This window comes from Lissotriton vulgaris, chromosome 9, assembly GCF_964263255.1.
Source record: "Lissotriton vulgaris chromosome 9, aLisVul1.2, whole genome shotgun sequence".
NCBI classification, from domain to species: Eukaryota; Metazoa; Chordata; class Amphibia; order Caudata; family Salamandridae; genus Lissotriton; species Lissotriton vulgaris.
The window spans coordinates 633,099,706-633,117,954 of NC_141697.1; positions in this window are offsets into that span (position 1 = coordinate 633,099,706).

The following is an 18,249-nucleotide window of genomic DNA, read 5'->3' on the forward strand; positions in this document are numbered from 1 at the left end:
GGGCCGGCAGTGGTGGCATTGGGTAGCTGGGGGCGGGGGGAGCAGAATCAGGACTAACCAGGGCTAGGCAAGCGGCACCCTAGAGCGGCAGGCCAATGGGTAAGGGAGGCGGAGAAAGGAGGCAGAGCACGTTGCACGTTGCAAAGACTAAGGAACTGGAAGAACTAGGACTGGGGCTGCGGCGGCTAGAAGAGGCTCAGAGGGACAGGTGACTTGCACCGGGCCGGGCGGCTGGGGGTGGGACCGGACCGAGGACCGAGGACAGAACGGGAGACAGGCGAGGGCAAACCAAAGGGTCAAGGTTTTAGCTATGACCTCAAGCACCGAGTAAAAGGGGCAAGGTCTACAACAGTGCTGACTGAGAGTGGGCCCAAGTGCAGCGCGATTCAACTATACCGGGTGTCCGTAGTCCTAGTCAACTCGGGACTTGATGCTCTTCAGGACAGCAGACCCTCAGATGTTCAAATCAGCACTCGCTCGAGACACTTTCTCGTCCCCGCCGTTCCCCGCCTTCGCTGTCTCTCGCAACCTCTTCCGACCCGCACTGCCGCAGCCGCAACCGCCGCCGTGCCCTACGGCCTGCAGCTGCCTGTGCTTCGCTCTGCTCCTCTCCACTCTCCGCTCTGCCCACAGCTCGTGCCACCGCCCGTGTGCGGGCTCACAGCAGCTCTGACGTGATTCGCGGCCAAACGCGTGATTAGCGACTCATAGTTCTCAAATAGGAAGATTTATTTGGGCACCAAAAGGTGCAAGGATCTCCTGCAAAAAAGTGCATAAGAGATTGGAAATTGGAGGATTGGAACTACCAGATATAATAGCTTACTGCTATGCCTTCCAGTTTAAGAATGTTCGTATGCTGGCCAATAAGGTGGATAATTCAACGATTGGCACTCTATTTGAAGCATTATTTTTTTATTTTTTATTTTTTTTATTAGGAAACCTCAGGATTACATCATGTGCAAAGCTAGGAAGGGCCAAAAGGCCACCAAACAATAACATCAGATGTCAAAATATCGTGCAACAGAGAATAACTACACCGTGTTCTCAAGCCAGGCTGGCATCATTAAATCAGGATCAGCGACCAAAACTGTCCACAGTGTTACAGGATGTGAGAGGATTCCAATTTATAATAAAGTTGAAGGATCAAACGAAAGGCAATATTACGACATTGGTTACAGAGCTATTTATGTGACAGGATATTTGCCTTCAATTGAACGTACCATTGGGAGAACATTAGGAAGATATAAGTCCAAGAACAAGCCCACCGAACCACAGTGACCCACTCATGAGGCGAGCAATGTTAACAGGATTTCGTAGCGTAAAGGGGCACAAACAATGATCCTCCCAAGGAACCCAAACCCTCGACTCCAACTATAAGAAAGATAGAAAAAGGAAGATTATATCAAGAAGGAACAAGAAAGGAAGAAAGAAAAAGCGGGCCATAGAGACAAAGAGGAAACAAAAAACACGTCCCACCCCCACCCCCCACCCTGCATGCAGCGGAAGGCCACGGCCCACCCCCCCCCCCATAGGCATGCCTGTCGCCCCAGGAAACCCCAAAGAAGGGAAAATAGGAGGAGGGCCCTAGCTCCGGCCCCAGACACGCCCCCCCCACCCACTCTGAAAAACAAGTAACCCCACCATAATGGAGGGCACGCAGCAATGTATAATCATCCCAATCACCCCTAGTCACCATCCTAAGCCATGTCACAGTCCGGCACCAAAAACATCCATTGAGTACGTAAGCAATCCGAGTTCAGCACTGGCCGGTCCGAGCTAAGGCAGCAAGGCGTCGCACATCGAGAGAAGGCAGGGCCAATGAGCCCACAGTCCCTTTTGGAGCCGATGCAGCAGCAAGCCAGAGCAAAAAAGTCAATGCGATAATGCGACTCCATTGCACCCTAGCCATCGAGGAAAACGGGTAATGCAAATCAGGAGCGGTAATAGCCAGCTGGGGGGTGTAGAAGTCAGCAAACACAGCAGCTCGGTCACACGTCCCACCAAGTCCATTGTCCAGTTTTACACACTTTAGAGAGTCCTCATTGTTGACAAACCGGGAAAGATCGGGCTCTGGCTCGACATCTTGGCCATCCGCCTTTGTACAACTCGCCGTCGCCTGCGAGTAAGCAACAATCATCCAGCGACTGCTCAAGGCGGAGTGCAGATCTGTGAGGGCCAGTAGGATGTCTCGCGTTGTGGGTTCCACCGCCACTTCACCAATCTATGTAGCGTACCTCTCTCCCAAGGAACCCCAAGGCATGCGAGGAAACAAACCCCTCCGGTAGTCAGAAAGTCGATAGCTGCCAGCAACACAATAGTGGGTCTTATCAGGCACACTCGAAATCGCAATCACCCACCGCGCTGCAAGGGGCTTACCAGGCGTGCCCGAATTTTCCCTTAAATCAACATTGCAAGGAGATCCGTCGGCCGCCGGCAGTCTCCGAGGCAGGTCGGATCCGGAAGGTACGTCAATAAGTATCGCCGAGTAAATAATCAAGAACAAGCTCCGGCGAAAACCTTTGTTGGGCTGCTCGAGGGGCGCCAGCGCCAATCTCCGATCGGCAGTCTCTGGCCGCGTCCAATCACAATCCCGGTCTGGATCACCGGGCGAAGATGGCCGGTCGGAGCCGATGTTATTCAGTCGCGCGCCGGCTGCTGCGCCACTCGAGGTCCCGGCTCACCCATTGCAAGGGCCGGGAAATTTAGGACGACGGATCTCGGCTATAAAAGACAGATTTCGGGCCGAAGCAACACAGCCGGGCTCCGTAGGCAGTCATCTGTACGTGGCCGCAATCGGGATGCAGGATTGATGCCAGGATGGTGCGGGAGGTAAGGGCGAGCGGCGGAGCCGGGCTTCTATGCGGCCATTTTGGCCGCCGTCTTGGCTCCTCCCTGATTTGAAGCATTATTGAAAGAAGTACCACAAGGTCAAATTAGTTTTCTTCCTAAATATGGGGACCACAAAATTTTCAAAAAAGTGAGGCTTAAGATTTTAAAGTCGGCACTGAAGGTATGGATGTATGTGCGGAAAACTTTAAAAATCCCATATTTCTCATCATGGGCACCAATTTGGGACTCTCCCGGTACACTGGAGTGTTTGAGGGATCAATTGAGCCAACCTTTGAAAACTGGAGGTATTTGTTGTTGGGTGGACCTTAAGGTTGGTATAAATTTGATGAGCTGGGAAGCATTTAGTACCTGTACCAACGGTCTGTTGACAAGGTTCAAATATTACCAACTCAGCTCTTGGTGGGCTACTCATGACTGGGCAGAGGTTGAGGACACTAACTCTGATGAAGTAATGAGAACAGGTCAGTGGCGTAAGGAAACATCGTTTTGGTATTGGGCCTTTGTGGAGACGGAAGGACATATTGAAAATTAAATAAAAAAATTGTGGGGCGAAGAGCTTGAAAATTGGGATCTAATGCAAATGTGGAGTAAATCATATGCTATCCTGCGGAAAGTAGTAAAATCAGCACCACTGAAACTAATTAATTTGTTCACCACATATAGTGTACACTGGTCTCCTGTAAAACTCTCTAAGGTCACCGGCAATATTTATACCTGTCTCAGGTGCATGCAGGTAGAGGCTAACGATACACATTTGTTTATGTCATGTCCCCAAATTGTTCCTTTTTGGAATATGATAATTGCTTTTTTGGGAGTTACTATAAGGGCATAATTGAAAGTAACATTGTTTAATTTTTTTTTGGATTAAGCTTGAATCAAGAAGTACACATTTCTGCTGTAGAATCCACATTTTTGTTTGATATCGTCTTGTTGGCAAGACGGGAAATTTGTAAACTATGGAAATCTGGGACGTCCCCAACATTTCTGAATGCCTCAGGAACATTTTATATATTAGTGAATCTGATTTGGCGTGTGATCAAAAAAGCAGAGAGAGGGCGTGGGCTCCATTGATAAAGTGGAGAGAGAAGGCAATGTGATTCCAATGATTATGTCACCTACTCTGTTTGCCATATTATCTCCTGGCATCCTGGTTGGCACAGTTATTATGCTGAGATGGAACTGGAAACACCTGTATACTTGTGGGCTATTTTCTTCTAGGTCTCATTCTAGGGTCTATGGCCAGGGTCCCCAAGATAAGACATAGAAAGACTAGGAGTATAACCCATCAAGATATTGGGCAAAATGAGGACACAAAAAAAGGAGTATGAGTAAATGAGGCCCTTGCCATTAGCCATGTTCAAAAACAATCTCTGTGCCAGCTATATTTGCATGCACAAATGCTATTAATCCAAAATGTGGTGCTTGTATTTTCCCCGGATTGTATAGTCACTGTAATCAAAATATGCCATTGACCTTCAATTGGTTGCCTTCAGGGAAAACAGAACACATAGTTTAGTAGCCAACATGCACAATGGGCAAATGATTTGCAGACTTCCTTACAGGCATTAACAAAAGCTTGTTTGCCGAAAAGCTTTGCCTGCCACTTACAATTAAAATCGGATATTCGACCCTGTGAGTATCCATGTTCTTCCTGTTGAAGTTTTTGCAAATATTTCATGAGTCCATGCTCACATTCGGAGCACCCGTCCTGGAGTTTGGCAGCTTTGATGGATTTAGTGAAATTAATATCTAGCTATATATATCGAAGGCGAGAAGCAGAAACGCGTCCTGAGAGACCGTTTTCTTGTTGGTGACCAGTGAAAAGAAAATCCACTAGGAAATCAGCCCCAACTGCCCCACCTTCTTTGTATGATTTTTTGGAGGATCGGAGTTATATATATATATATATATATATATATATATATATATATATATATATATATATATATATATATATATACATTGCGTGTGTGTATATATATATATAGGGTGTATATATATTATATATAAAGTCACAAAAATAAAATAGGTTTCAGGGACGTTATAGTTAGTTGAACATTTCACTCGAACAAAACCATAGAAATTCCTTGTTATAGTTAGTTAGCTAGCTATAACTCCCACATCACTGATGACATCATCCAGTGACTGTGTGTTTCCATAAAGTTTAAATATGTTTTATATATATGCCAAGGTTTATTGAATAATGAGTGGGTGTATAAGTGTCAGGATGAAGGATTTAGTGGGTGCGTGACTGGCTGTATAAGTGAGTGATTAAATGTGTCTTACTGAATGCATGGATTAGTCACTAAAGTGTCTGAATGTGTGTATCATTATGTTTGTTGTTGTGTAAGCTGCTGCATGTGTTGGTCAGTAGCTACATGAGTGTCTATATGGATTATTGATTGGTAGCCTGAGTATTTGTATGGGAGACTGAGTGTGTGTGTGTGTGGGTGGGAGGGAGGTGTGTGACTCTATGCATAGATATGTGAGTGGTTGATTCACTGGGTGTATGGGTTCAAGAGTGCATGTGAAAACAGCTGTATGGGTGGATGAGTGTGTGTATGGGTGTGCTGGTGAGAGATTGGATTACTCAGTGGTACATGTCCAAGTAAATACATATGTTAAAGACAGTGTATGTGAGAGTTGGAGTATATAAATGACTATACGTGAGAATTAGTGATTGTGAGAGTGGCTGTATTGATGAGTGTGTACTTGTATCAGTGATTGTATAAGAGAGTAAGTATGTGTTAGTGTATGTTTGAATGAGTGAGGTGGTGTGTGTATATCTGTATAGGTGAGGAAATGGGAGTGTGATTGATTCTTTGCATGACTGACTAGGTGTGTGACTAACTCCATGGATGAGTGGCGGTGTGTGTGTGTCTGTATAGGTGTATGAGTGCATATGATAGTGTTGTATTGATGAGTGACTGTATGTATGAGTGATTGTATGGGTGAATGAGTGGATAATGTGAGGACCTAGGAATCAGTGAGTGCGTCTTTACTAACTGGTATTGGTGTGTCCATGGTTTCGAAAATAGTAGTCTGTATTTTACAGTGGGTGTATCAAAGGTTATATTAGAGTGAGGAGGTGCATCAGATTTTGATGTGGATGATGTCATCAGCGATGTCATCAGTGATGTCATTTGAGATGTCATCAGTGATGCCATCAGTGATGTCACTGACCATGTCACAAATGATGTAATATGTGACATCATCAGCAGTGCATTGCGGGGGCGTGAGTCCAACTAACTATAACGTCGCTGAAACCTATGGTTTTTTCAGTGAATTGCTAAGGTTTTTTAAATGCTAATTTCTAACTATAACGTGCCTAAAATCTATGGTTTTTATGTGAATTTCAATGGTTTTTTAAATGCTAATTTCTAACTATGCCTACAAAGGTAGGACATGTGAAGAAAGAGGAAGAATAGAGCAGAAAGAAGCAAGACAAATGCAGAAAGAACCAACAAAGGAGCAGAAAGTCCTCCTGTGCTCCCAACGAATTACTGACGGGTACTGGTGGTAACTGACTCTGACTAATCAGGACCGGAGCCAGTGCTATGCTAAAAGACACTTAGAATATAGTTAAAACACCTACATACACTAAGGAAAACTATGCGTTGGGGTACCCCTGTGATTAGCATGACCTCCTCTATATTTGCCATGAGTTAGTGCCTGGGTCATTGCATGAGTACATGAGTACTGAGTGGAGGATTAGAGTACTGCAAGGAGAGTAGATGGTGCTGGCTGGGTGATTGGAGGAGTGCATGGGTAGTGACGAGGAGATGGTTGGACTGCATCAGTAGTGCTCAGGGGATTGTAGCAGTGCATGTGTTAGTGCCTGGATCATTGCATGAGTACATGGGTAGTGACTGGATGATTAGAGTGTGGCAAGGACTGTGCATGGTGATTTTATGACTGCTTGGGTTTTGGCGGAGTGATTGGATAAGTACATGATGCTGGATGGTTGATTTGAGGAGTGCATGGGTAGTGACAGAGAGATTTCTGGAGTGCATGGGTAAAACCTGGGTAATTGGAGGAGTGAATCAGTACTGTGTAGGTGGTTAGAGGTCTGCATGGGTAGTACACAGGGGATTGTAGCAGTGCTTGTGTTAGTGCCTGGGTCATTCCATGAGTACATGGGTACTGACTGGAAAATTAGATTACTGCAAAGGGGGAGCATGTTGAATTTATAAGTGCTTGGGTTTTGGTGGAGTGATTGGATGAGTACATGGTACTGGCTGGGTGATTGAAAGAGTGCATGGGTACTGACAGGGAGATGGCTGGACTGCATGGGTAGTGCTAAGAGGATTGTAGCAGTGCATGTGTTAGTGCTTGGGTCATTGCATAAGTACATGGGTACTGAGTGGACGATTAGAGTACTGCAAGGACAGTGCATGGTGAATTTATAAGTGCCTGGATTTTGCCTGAGTGATTTGATAAGTACATGGTGCTCGATGGGTGATTGGAGGAGTGCACGGGTAGTGACAGGGCGATGGCTGGACTGCATGGGTACTGCTTAGGGTATTGTAGCAGTGCATGAGTTAGTGCCTGGGTCATTGTATGAGTGCATGGGTTGTGACTGGATGATTACAGTGCTGCAAGGAGAGTGCATGGTGAATTTATAAGTGCTTAGGTTTTGGCAGAGTGATTGCATAAGTACACACATGTCACATCAAGGCCCCCTCTCCCTTCACCACTGTGCAAACACACCCCCTGGCAGGCCACCAGGTACCTCCAGTAAGCACCACAGAGCTGCATTGCAGAAAGGTGGCCCAAGGCCATGCCCCTTTTTACACTTCTCTGCAACACAACTCTGTGGTTCTTACTGGACATACCTGGTGGGCTAGTTGGCCCCCAGGGACCCTCAGGATTCAAGGGGACTAAATTACCCAACTTGAAACGCGCCACAGGGCGCGTTTACACATTAGTCACATCAGGCTACCACCTCTCCCTGCACCACTGTGCAAATGCACCCCCTGGTGCGTTGTAAATTAGGGGATTAAGTCCCCTTGAGTCCTGAGGGTCCCTGGGGGCCAATTAGCCCAGCAGCTACTGCCAGTAAGCACCAAAGAGCTGAGTTGCAGAGTGGTGTAAAAAGGGGGCGTGGCCTTGGACCACCTATCTGCAACGCAGCTCCCTGGGGCTTACTGGAGGTACCTGGTGGGCTAGTTGGCCCTCAGAGACCCTCAGTATTCAAGGGGACTTAATCCCCTAACTTAAAACGCACCACAGGGCACGTTTGCACACTTGTCACATCAGGCCACGCCCCCACCCTGCACCACTGTGCAAACACACCCCCTGGAGTGTTGTAAGTTGGGGGATTAAATCCCCTTGAGTCCTGAGGGTCCCTGGGGGCTAACTAGCCCACCAGATATCTCCAGTAAGTGCCACAGAGCTGCGTTGCAGAGAGGTGTAAAAAGGGGCATAGCGTCTGAACACCTCTCTACAACACAGCTCCCTGGGGCAAACTGGAGGTACCTGGTGGGCTAGATCGCCCCCAGGGACCCTCAGTATTGAAGGGGACTTAACCTCCCACTCTACTATGTGCCAGGGGGGGCATTTGCACACCTGCTATGTCAGGCCCTGCCCCTTCCCTGTACCACTGTGCAAATGAGCCCCCTGGCGCGTTGTAAATTGGGGGAATTATTCCCCTTGAGTCCTGAGGGTCCCTGGGGGTCAACTAGCCCACCATGTACCTCCAGTAAGCACCACAGAACTGTGTTGCAGAGAGGTGTAAAAAGGGGCGTGGCCTCTGAACACCTCTATGCAACCCAGCTCTCTGCCGCATACTGGAGGTACCTGGTGGGCTACTTGCCCCCCAGGCACCCTCAGTATTCGAGGGGAATTATTTCCCAAACTTACAACGCGCCAGGGGGCACGTCTGCTGAGTGCTGCAGGGAGGGGGCGGGCCTTTTTTAAATTTATTTTTTATTTTACAAGTGGGCCTCCCTTCTTTTACATTATTTGGGGCCCTGGGGACCCCATCTCCCAGGGCCTTCTCTTTTTTTTACTTTAAAAAAACAGGAAGTGGGTCACGCGGCCCCCCTCCGGAGGCCAATATTTTTTTTTATACATTTGTAAGGAGGGGGGCTGTGTGGCCCCCCTCCTGAGGTCTCTATTGGCCCCGGGGACCCCATCCCCGGGGGCTGTGCCTCTTGTATTTTTATATTTTTTTTATTGAGGGAGGGGGGCCGCGTGGCCCCTCTACGGGGCCACTTCTAGCCCCAGGGAGCCCATATCCCGGGCCCTGGCCACTCTGTTGGGGACCGTGGAGGGAGCCCCATTTCCCCCACGGTCCCGCCGGCTCCCCGCCTCCTGCGGGAACCAGCATTGCATTTCCACATGGGGAGCTGCTGACATGCAGCTCCCCTTATGGAAAAGCAATCTGCCATTAGGCCCCGCCAATTTTCCTAACTGCTCTGTGGCACCCCCCACGCATTTCTTTAGGAAGCCCTGGGGAGGTGGCGGTCCCCGGGCCTACATGTGGCTGCCTGCCCCCGCATTTAATTTAATAGGCCCCGGGTAGGTGGTGGTCCCTGGGACTGTGGGGCCCCCACAACATAATTTAAAAGTGCCCCCGGGACCTGGCCCACCCAGGGGCTTTTTGAATATGAAGTGCGGGAGACCGTGCTTCTTTTTTTTTTTTTTCAGTCCAGATCCGCGCACCCAGCGCGAATACGGCTGATTTAAAAAAACACTTTCTTTTGGCCTGGGGTCCTTGTGGGACCCCCCTGAGCAGATCTAGAGGATCAGGGTGTTTTTACCCTGCCCCCTTTTCTTGTTTTTCATTCTTAATTCTCTGTTTTCATGTGACTCGGTTCTATTGAGTCACAAGATGGCTGCCAACACTTCCTGGTTTGGAGTGTTGACAGTCAATTAGAATAAAGCTTGTGGTCGGGAGGGTTCACGAATCCACCGAGGCCAAAGATATAGAAACTTTTATTTTTTGAATTTCTCACCAACAACTAAACGGATTTACACTATTTAAAAAAAAGGTCGCTTTTTGAACCAAGCACTACCTTTTTGCCAAACTTGGGGCAATTCCGTTCAACAGTTCGGTCTGTAGCCTTGCCTAAAGTTTCCTATGGGAAATTGATTTTTTGACTCTTATTTTTTGGATTTCTCAGCAACTACTAAACGGGATTTACACCATTTAAAAAAAAGGTCGCTTTCTGAACCAAGCACTACCTTTTTGCCAAATTTGGGGTAATTCCGTTCAGCAGTTCGGGCTGTGGCCTGTCTCAAAATTTCCTACGGAAAATAACACATCAAAAACGCATTTTGGGACTCCCCCTTTTTCTCAGCCCCTGCTTGACGAATCACCCCCCAACTTCCAGGATTAGAGCTGACCTGAATCAACTTTTTTTTAGAGAATTTTGCGAAGATTTGTCAAACTATGCGAAAGTTATTAGCAAATCAAAAAATGCTTTGTCCTATGGAAACTAGGTTCTAACTATAACTACCTACTGGCGACTGCCAGTAGGTAATGTATTATATATATATATATATATATATATATATATATATATATATATATATATATATATATATATATATATATATATATATATATATATATATATATATATATATATATATATATATATATATATGTATATGTGATCAAGCTTTTTTGATAAGTGAAACGCGTTGTGGCGGATTTGCTGGGCACAATAAAGGCACTTTAATTTGGCACCAGGATCCTTGGGTCTGCCAGTAAACTCAGCCATTATAGTTTTCCAAGCTGACGGTTACGAGGCGGCCGTCTCTTCCACCCCTATTGACTTTCTCTACTGATCAGGGAAGATATCCCGAAACCTGGGCCACAGCCCGGGTCTAGAGATCGGGGAAATAACAAGTATCTACTTGCACCTACATAGGTGAACCACTTACAAACTTTCAGTAATTCTTCGAACTTCAGGCACTTCACATAACTGAGTGCTTAGGGGCGACCCGGAGGGGGTGCTAGCGGTGTGCGGTCCATTGCTGTATTTTCTACATAAGGGCTCCCATGAGCCTCCCAAGCTGACGAGCTTCTGGACAACGCACCTGTGTGCTGGGCAACAAGGCCCGTGACGGTTACGAGGCGGCCTTCTCTTTCACCCCTGTTGACTTTCTCTACTGATGAGGGAAGATATCCTGAAACCCGGGCCATGTCCCGGGTCTAGAGATCGGGGGAATAACAAGTATCTACTTGCACCTACATAGGTGAACCACTTACGAACTTTCGGTAATTCTTCGAACTTCAGGCACTTCACATACCAGAGTGCTTAGGGGCGACCCGGAGGAGGGGCTAGTGGTGTGCGGTCCATTGCTGTTTTTTCTACATAAGGGCTCCCATGAGCCTCCCAAGCTGACGAGCTTCTGGACGACGCACCAGCTTGCTGGGCAACAAGGCCCGTGACGGTTACGAGGCGGCCTTCTCTTTCACCCCTGTTGACTTTCTCTACTGATGAGGGAAGATATCCTGAAACCCGGGCCATGTCCCGGGTCTAGAGATCGGGGGAACAACAAGTATCTACTTGCACCTACATAGGTGAACCACTTACGAACTTTCAGTAATTCTTCGAACTTCAGGCACTTCACCTACCAGAGTGCTTAGGGGCGACCCAGAGGAGGGGCTAGCGGTGTGCAGTCCATTGCTGTTTTTTCTACTTAAGGGCTCCCATGAGCCTCCCAAGTTGACGAGCTTCTGGACGACGCACCTGCGTGCTGGGCAACAAGGCCCATGACGGTTACGAGGCGGCCTTCTCTTCCACCCCTGTTGATTTTCTCTACTGATGAGGGAAGATATCCCGAAACCCGGGCCATGTCCCGGGTCTAGAGATCGGGGGAATAACAAGTATCTAGTTGCACCTACATAGGTGAACCACTTACGAACTTTCAGTAATTCTTTGAACTTCAGGCACTTCACATACCAGAGTGCTTAGGGGTGACCCGGAGGAGGGGCTAGCGGTGTGCAGTCTATTCCTGTTTTTTCTACATAAGGGCTCCCATGAGCCTCCCAAGCTGACGAGCTTCTGGACGACGCACCTGCGTGCTGGGCAACAAGGCCCGTGACGGTTACGAGGCGACCTTCTCTTCCACCCCTATTGACTTTCTCTACTGATGAGGGAAGATATCCCGAAACCCGGGCCATGTCCCGGGTCTAGAGATCGGGGGAATAACAAGTATCTACTTGCACCTACATAGGTGAACCACTTACGAACTTTCATTAATTCTTCAAACTTCAGGCCCTTCACATACCAGAGTGCTTAGGGGCGACCTGGAGGAGGGGCTAGCGGTGTGCGGTCCATTGCTGTTTTTTCTACATAAGGGCTCCCATGAGCCTCCCAAGCTGACGAGCTTCTGGACGACGCACCTGCGTGCTGGGCAACAAGGCCCATGACTGTTAAGAGGCGGCCTTCTCTTCCACCCCTATTGACTTTCTCTACTGATGAGGGAAGATATCCCGAAACCCGGGCCATGTCCTGGGTCTAGAGATCGGGGGAATAACAAGTATCTACTTGCACCTACATAGGTGAACCACTTACGAACTTTCAGTAATTCTTTGAACTTCAGGCACTTCACATACCAGAGTGCTTAGGGGCGACCTGGAGGAGGGACTAGCTGTGTGTGGTCCATTGCTGTTTTTTCTACATAAGGGCTCCCTTGAGCCTCCCAAGCTGACGAGCTTCTGGACGACGCACCTGAGTGCTGGGCAATAAGGCCCGTGACGGTTACGAGGCGGCCTTCTCTTCCACCACTATTGGCTTTCTCTACTGATGAGGATAGATATCCCGAAACTCGGGTTATGTCCTGGGTCTAGAGATCGGGGGAATTACCAAGTATCTACTAGCACCTATATAGGTGAACCACTTACAAACTTTCAGTAATTCTTCGAACTTCAGGCACTTCACATACCAGAGTGCTTAGGGGCGACCCGGAGGAGGGGCTAGCATTGTGCGGTCCATTGCTGTTTTTTCTAACTATAACTTGCGCCTCTGCAATGCACTGCTTATGACCTCACATATTACATCACTCTTAACATGGTCAGTGACATCACTGATGACATCTCAAATGACATTACTAATGACATCATCCAGTGACAGTGTATGCTTTTAAAAAGTTTGAGTGTTAAATATTTATACCAAGGTGTATTCGTGAATCAGTGGGTGTATGAGTGCCTATATGGATGATTCAGTTGGTGTATGACTAATTGTATAAGTGAGTGATTAGGTGCCTCAGTGAGTGTATGGGTGAGTGACTAGGTTGTGTGAATGTCTTTATCAGTCTGTCAGTTGGTGTCTAAGTTGCTGTATGGGTCGGTGACTGGGTATGTGGGTTGCTATATGGGTGATTGATTGGTTGTCTGAGTACCTGTATTGGTGTATGAGTGTCTGTGTGGGCGCGTGAGGGTGGTGTGATTGCTTGCATGGATGAGTGAGTGGGTGAGTTAGTTGCTGTAAGGGTCAGTGAGTCAGTGTATGTGTGTGTGAAGGGCTGTATGGGTGAGTGAGTGTGTGTATGGCTGTTTAGGTGAGTGGATGTGTCAGTGGTTCATGGGTGAGTAACTGGGTATGTGAAAGGCGGTATATGTGAATGATGAAGTATATATGTGATTGACTGTATAGGTGAGTGACTAGGTGTATGAATAGCTCTATGGGTGGCTGACTCAGTGTTTGAGTGGCTGTATGAATGGATATGATGATGATGATAGTATTAGTGAGTGAGTGGCTTTGTGGGTGGGTGAGTGGCTGTGTGTGCTGATCTATGAATCAGTGAGTAGCTGGGTAAGTACTGGTATGGGTATTGAATGGGTTTGAGAATGGTAGTGTGGAAGTTAGAGTGGGTGTATGAAAGGTTATTTGGGGGTGTGAGTGGGTATGTCAGATTCTAGGTTTTGATGTCATCTATGATGTAATTTGAGATGTCATCAGTGAAGTCACTGACCATGTCATGAGTAATGTAATATAAGAGGTCATATGCACGCATTTGCAGGGACATGTGTTATAGTTAGCTCAACTAACTATAACGGCTGAATTTCACTGGTTTTGTATGAGAAAAATCTGACCTGAACTATAACGTCCCTGTAACCTTTGATTTTTTTCAGTGAATTTCTAAGGTTTTTTAACTAGCAGTTGTGTTTTCAGAGTGGTGGAGTAAGGGGCCTGGGCCTCTGAGCAGCTCTTAGGAATCCCGCTATGTAGGACTTACAGTGCATGCCAGGAGAGCTTTTTGGCCCCCTTTCTCCACCACTCTGCAAATGTGCCTCCTGGCGTACTACTAGTAGGGTGATGTAGTCCCCTTGGCTATTGAGGGTCCTTCGGGGACAACCAACTCTCCCATTACCACCAGTAAGTCATACACAGGGGGACTGGTGAGACCGAGTAGAAGGCCATGCCTCCTTTCTGCACCACTCTGCAAACACGAGTCCTGGCGCACTACTGGTTGCGGTAAGAAGTCCACTTTAGTCCTGCGGCTCTCAGAGGCAAGGGGACCTCATCCCCCCACCAGCAGTACCTGAGAGGCACTTTTGCAAAGTGGTGGAGAAATGGACTGTGGCCTCTGACCACCTCTCAGCAATCCTGCAGTGTGGGGCTTACTGGAGGTAACAGAATGTCTTGTTGGCCCCTAACGACCCTCAGCAGCCAAGGGGGCAAATCTCTAACCAGCACCTTGCCAGGAGGCACGTTTGCAAAGTAGTAGAAAAGGGGGGCGAGCAGGCAGCAAGCTGCAGGCTCTTTTGTTGCTTTTCTTTTTACATTAGGCACCCTTCCCATGGACCATTTTAGGCACCAGGGGACCCCATCCCCTGTGGCCCTTCTTCTTCTTTTTTTTATTGTTATTTTTTTAAAGGGGGGGGCGGCCAGCACCCCTACCAAGTTCGATTTCAACCCCGGGACCCCATCCTTTGGGGCCATGCCTTCTCTTTTTTATTTTCTTTATAGTCTGGCATATTTCCAATGTAAATGTGGAGGCATGATGCCTTCAAGTAGCAATTTCATTTCTGAAAGGCTGTATGGTGGGGGCAGTCTGTCATTCATGTATTATGGCATGTGTATTTTAGCCCCTTTTCAATATTTATCTAGTTCTAATATTAACCCCTTTTTATTATATACTTATCTACACTTATTTGGTGATGTAATGGTAGAGGATATTGTGGGCAGATCGCGGGAGATGGGTTCATACAGTGGAGTTTGATTTATAAGGGAATCATTATAGTTGGAGTACAATGGTGTGTCTTGGTTGATTTCTCAGTTTTGTTGTGTTGTTATGTCTTATTCGTTGAGCTATGGATGATATAGCACGTATCTAGGAGGGTATTTTGGGCAGATACACTAATTGCTTAGGCATCTTTTAAGTTGCTTGCATACTCATTGCCTGGCAGATGGAAAAAGTCTGAGCATGCTGTGCCTGGGTATGTGGCATGTCTAATCCGGTGTAGCTGCTATGCATTATCCATGTCTTTGCGATACAAGTGCAGGAAAACGTATGTCTAGTATGTTATTTTGCATGTTTGAGGTGCTCCTTTGTGTGAGTGCAGTTGAGCACAGTGGTAGTACATTTTTCTTCGTATATGAGTTGATTTGGGTGTGTGGTAGAAGTTCTCTCTGTGTTCCGTTAGCTGTACATATCTGTGCGTTGCATCACTTTGAGATGAGCTGGAGTAGGCATGGCAATAGTCAATTATGGGCGTCATAATGAGTCTGCTGGCAATTGGAGGTAGAGATACTGGCGCTCAAGTTACTGATTGCAGCTGGCACCTCCGCCAAAATTGTCAGTCATTCTGAGTTTCTGAGCCAGGAACAGGGAATAACATGTTGGGCTCAGAATTATTGGCACCAACTCTATGCGTTTCCTGGTTTCATGCGTTTCTTGATTTCAGGTATCTATCCATGCACAGTAAGAAAATGTTCCGGATTTGATTTTGCCAAATGCATTTCCTTAACCCGGTAAAATTCAGAATCAGGTGGGCCAGTATTGACAATAGGGATATTACGCTGCCTAACTCAGAAAGAAGATTCATGGTCCATGTGAATCATGCGTTTTACTGGTCACAAATAGCGACAGGTAAAATGTATTTTGGCATGCATGAATTCCAATTTGCGATTCAGTAACATGTTACCGTATCACAATTTGGAATTGTGACTACATGCCGATTTGGTATTAGGAAAAGGCTGGTTTTAGAGCGTCCCTTCCTAATACTGAATTGCAGCAGAGTGTAAAAATGTTTTGCAACAGAAATGCGGTCGCAAAACATTTGCATTTTACCACCTACTTCAAGTAGATGGTATACCATTCGCAAATGGGAAGGGGTCCGCAAGCGACCCTGGGCCAGATGTATCAGTATTGGGAATGTCGATTATCTAATTGCTATTCTCTGCAAATTGCAATTAAGTAATCGTTATTCCTAATTAATGAAAATCTTAGAGGTTCATTTAGGGGTTCCTAGTGGGTCGCAAAGCAACCTTTCTCATGAATATTAATGAGGTAGGTCGCAATTTGCGAACCATCAGGAATCCCTAAAATCACAGGGATAGCAGCCTGGGAGGTTAGCAGACTGCCATGTTGGCAATTGCTGTTAAATATTTTTTTTAATGCAGTCTGTTTTCTTTAAAGGTACATGGGTTGTGTTTGAAAAAGAAAAACGAAAAGTTTTCTTTTCATTTTTTAAAAGCCATTGCCTGCTCGGAAAAAAAAGTCTCGCTACCATTACTATAGGAAACAGGGGGCCAGATGTACGACCATTTCCTTTTGCGAATCGCAATTTGTGAATTTTAGCAACTTGCAATCTGTGAGTTACAAAAGGAAATGGTCGTACATCTAATGTGTCTCAGACACATTTTGCGATTCCCAATGGGGTTGCAAATGACCTGTCTCATCAATATTCATGAGGCAGGTGGTAAATATGTGATTCATTGGTAATGGCCAATAACACAGGGATGGGGGCCTGCTAGGGGCCCAGACCCCTATGTCTGTGTTTTCTTTTTAAATAAAACAACTTTTTTTTAAAATGCAGATCGTTTTCTATACAGAAAAACAGGATGAAAATAAAAATTAAACGTTTCAGTATAATTTTTAGGTGGAGTCTTGGCAACACATGTGTTGCCACAAGGCATGCACTAGTAGAATATGGAACTGATATCCCGCCCATTCACCACCCATATTTTTATTTGGCTTGTGTCATTGTCTTTCCTAAACACTGTTTTGCAAATCATTATTAGGCTTGTTAGTCCCTCCTTGGTACTACCTTGTCTGCATATATTAAGCCATTACCGATCTCGGCCCCGCAGTGCGCAATGGGCTCTGATCAACCTGCCCTATGCCTTTACCTTACGATGTACACGCCTCTTCCTTCCTCAGCCATACCTGAAGGTTCTTCCCTGATGTTCAAAACCGCCAAACACTCATGTGGCATATATTTCCTGACCTTTAGGTGAGCCGGATGGGTGCCTGTTATGTCACTTTACATATCGAGTGAGCACTTTTAACATTAGATGTGCACTGAAGAAGAAGTGTATTGATTCTCTTGTAAGACTGCTGCTGTTGTTTTTATTCTGTAGTTTCTACAATATTGTTTTTAATATATAGCACCTTTTCAAGCACATTATGTTGGTGTGTTGTTTATACTGCACGCTGCTACAACACGGCCACGGTTTACTGAAGCTAGTTGAATATTCACCATCACTAGCATGACACACTGTGTGTATTTTTGGCCCTGATCATTCTTGTTTTCTGGCAAATACTCAATGTTATTAACCCTGTACTATTATTCTTATTCCCAATTTAGGCATAGGACAATACTACAGAGGTAACCAACACCCATAATATTGGTATTTTACACATGACACTAGCATGTTGTTGAATGAATGTAATTTCTATATTTTCTATACTTGATAGGTCCTGATGAATCGCGGGCAATATCCTGATGCGAGAAACATGCTGACCAATTCCTCTTCTAATCTCATCTAGGGCCAATATACCTAATTGGTTGGCACCTAGCGAGTTAGATTCACGTTTTTAATCGTAGCGGGAGACCCCCAGAATAAAGGAGTTTTCGGTACTCCCTACTACATTTTAAATCACTTCCTAGGCTATCTGCTCTATCACCCACATACCCGCACTTCACCATAAGGCAGTTGGATTTAAAAGATCTCCGCCAAAGAGCCCCTCTTTGAGGTGAGCCCGTCGGGGATTGCACCGCCTCCCCGACGAGGCGCAACGCCAATGATGAAGCATGACACCCACTTGGGTGTGTGAGGCAAATACATCCAACAAAATGGATGCCCAAGGGTGTCATATTTACACCCCCGGTCACGCCAAATACACATAATTCCCTCATTCAGGAACGGTTCAGCAACCCACTTTCTTTACCTATGCTTGTCGAGGGCACTAGCTGATACTGGACCTTCCACT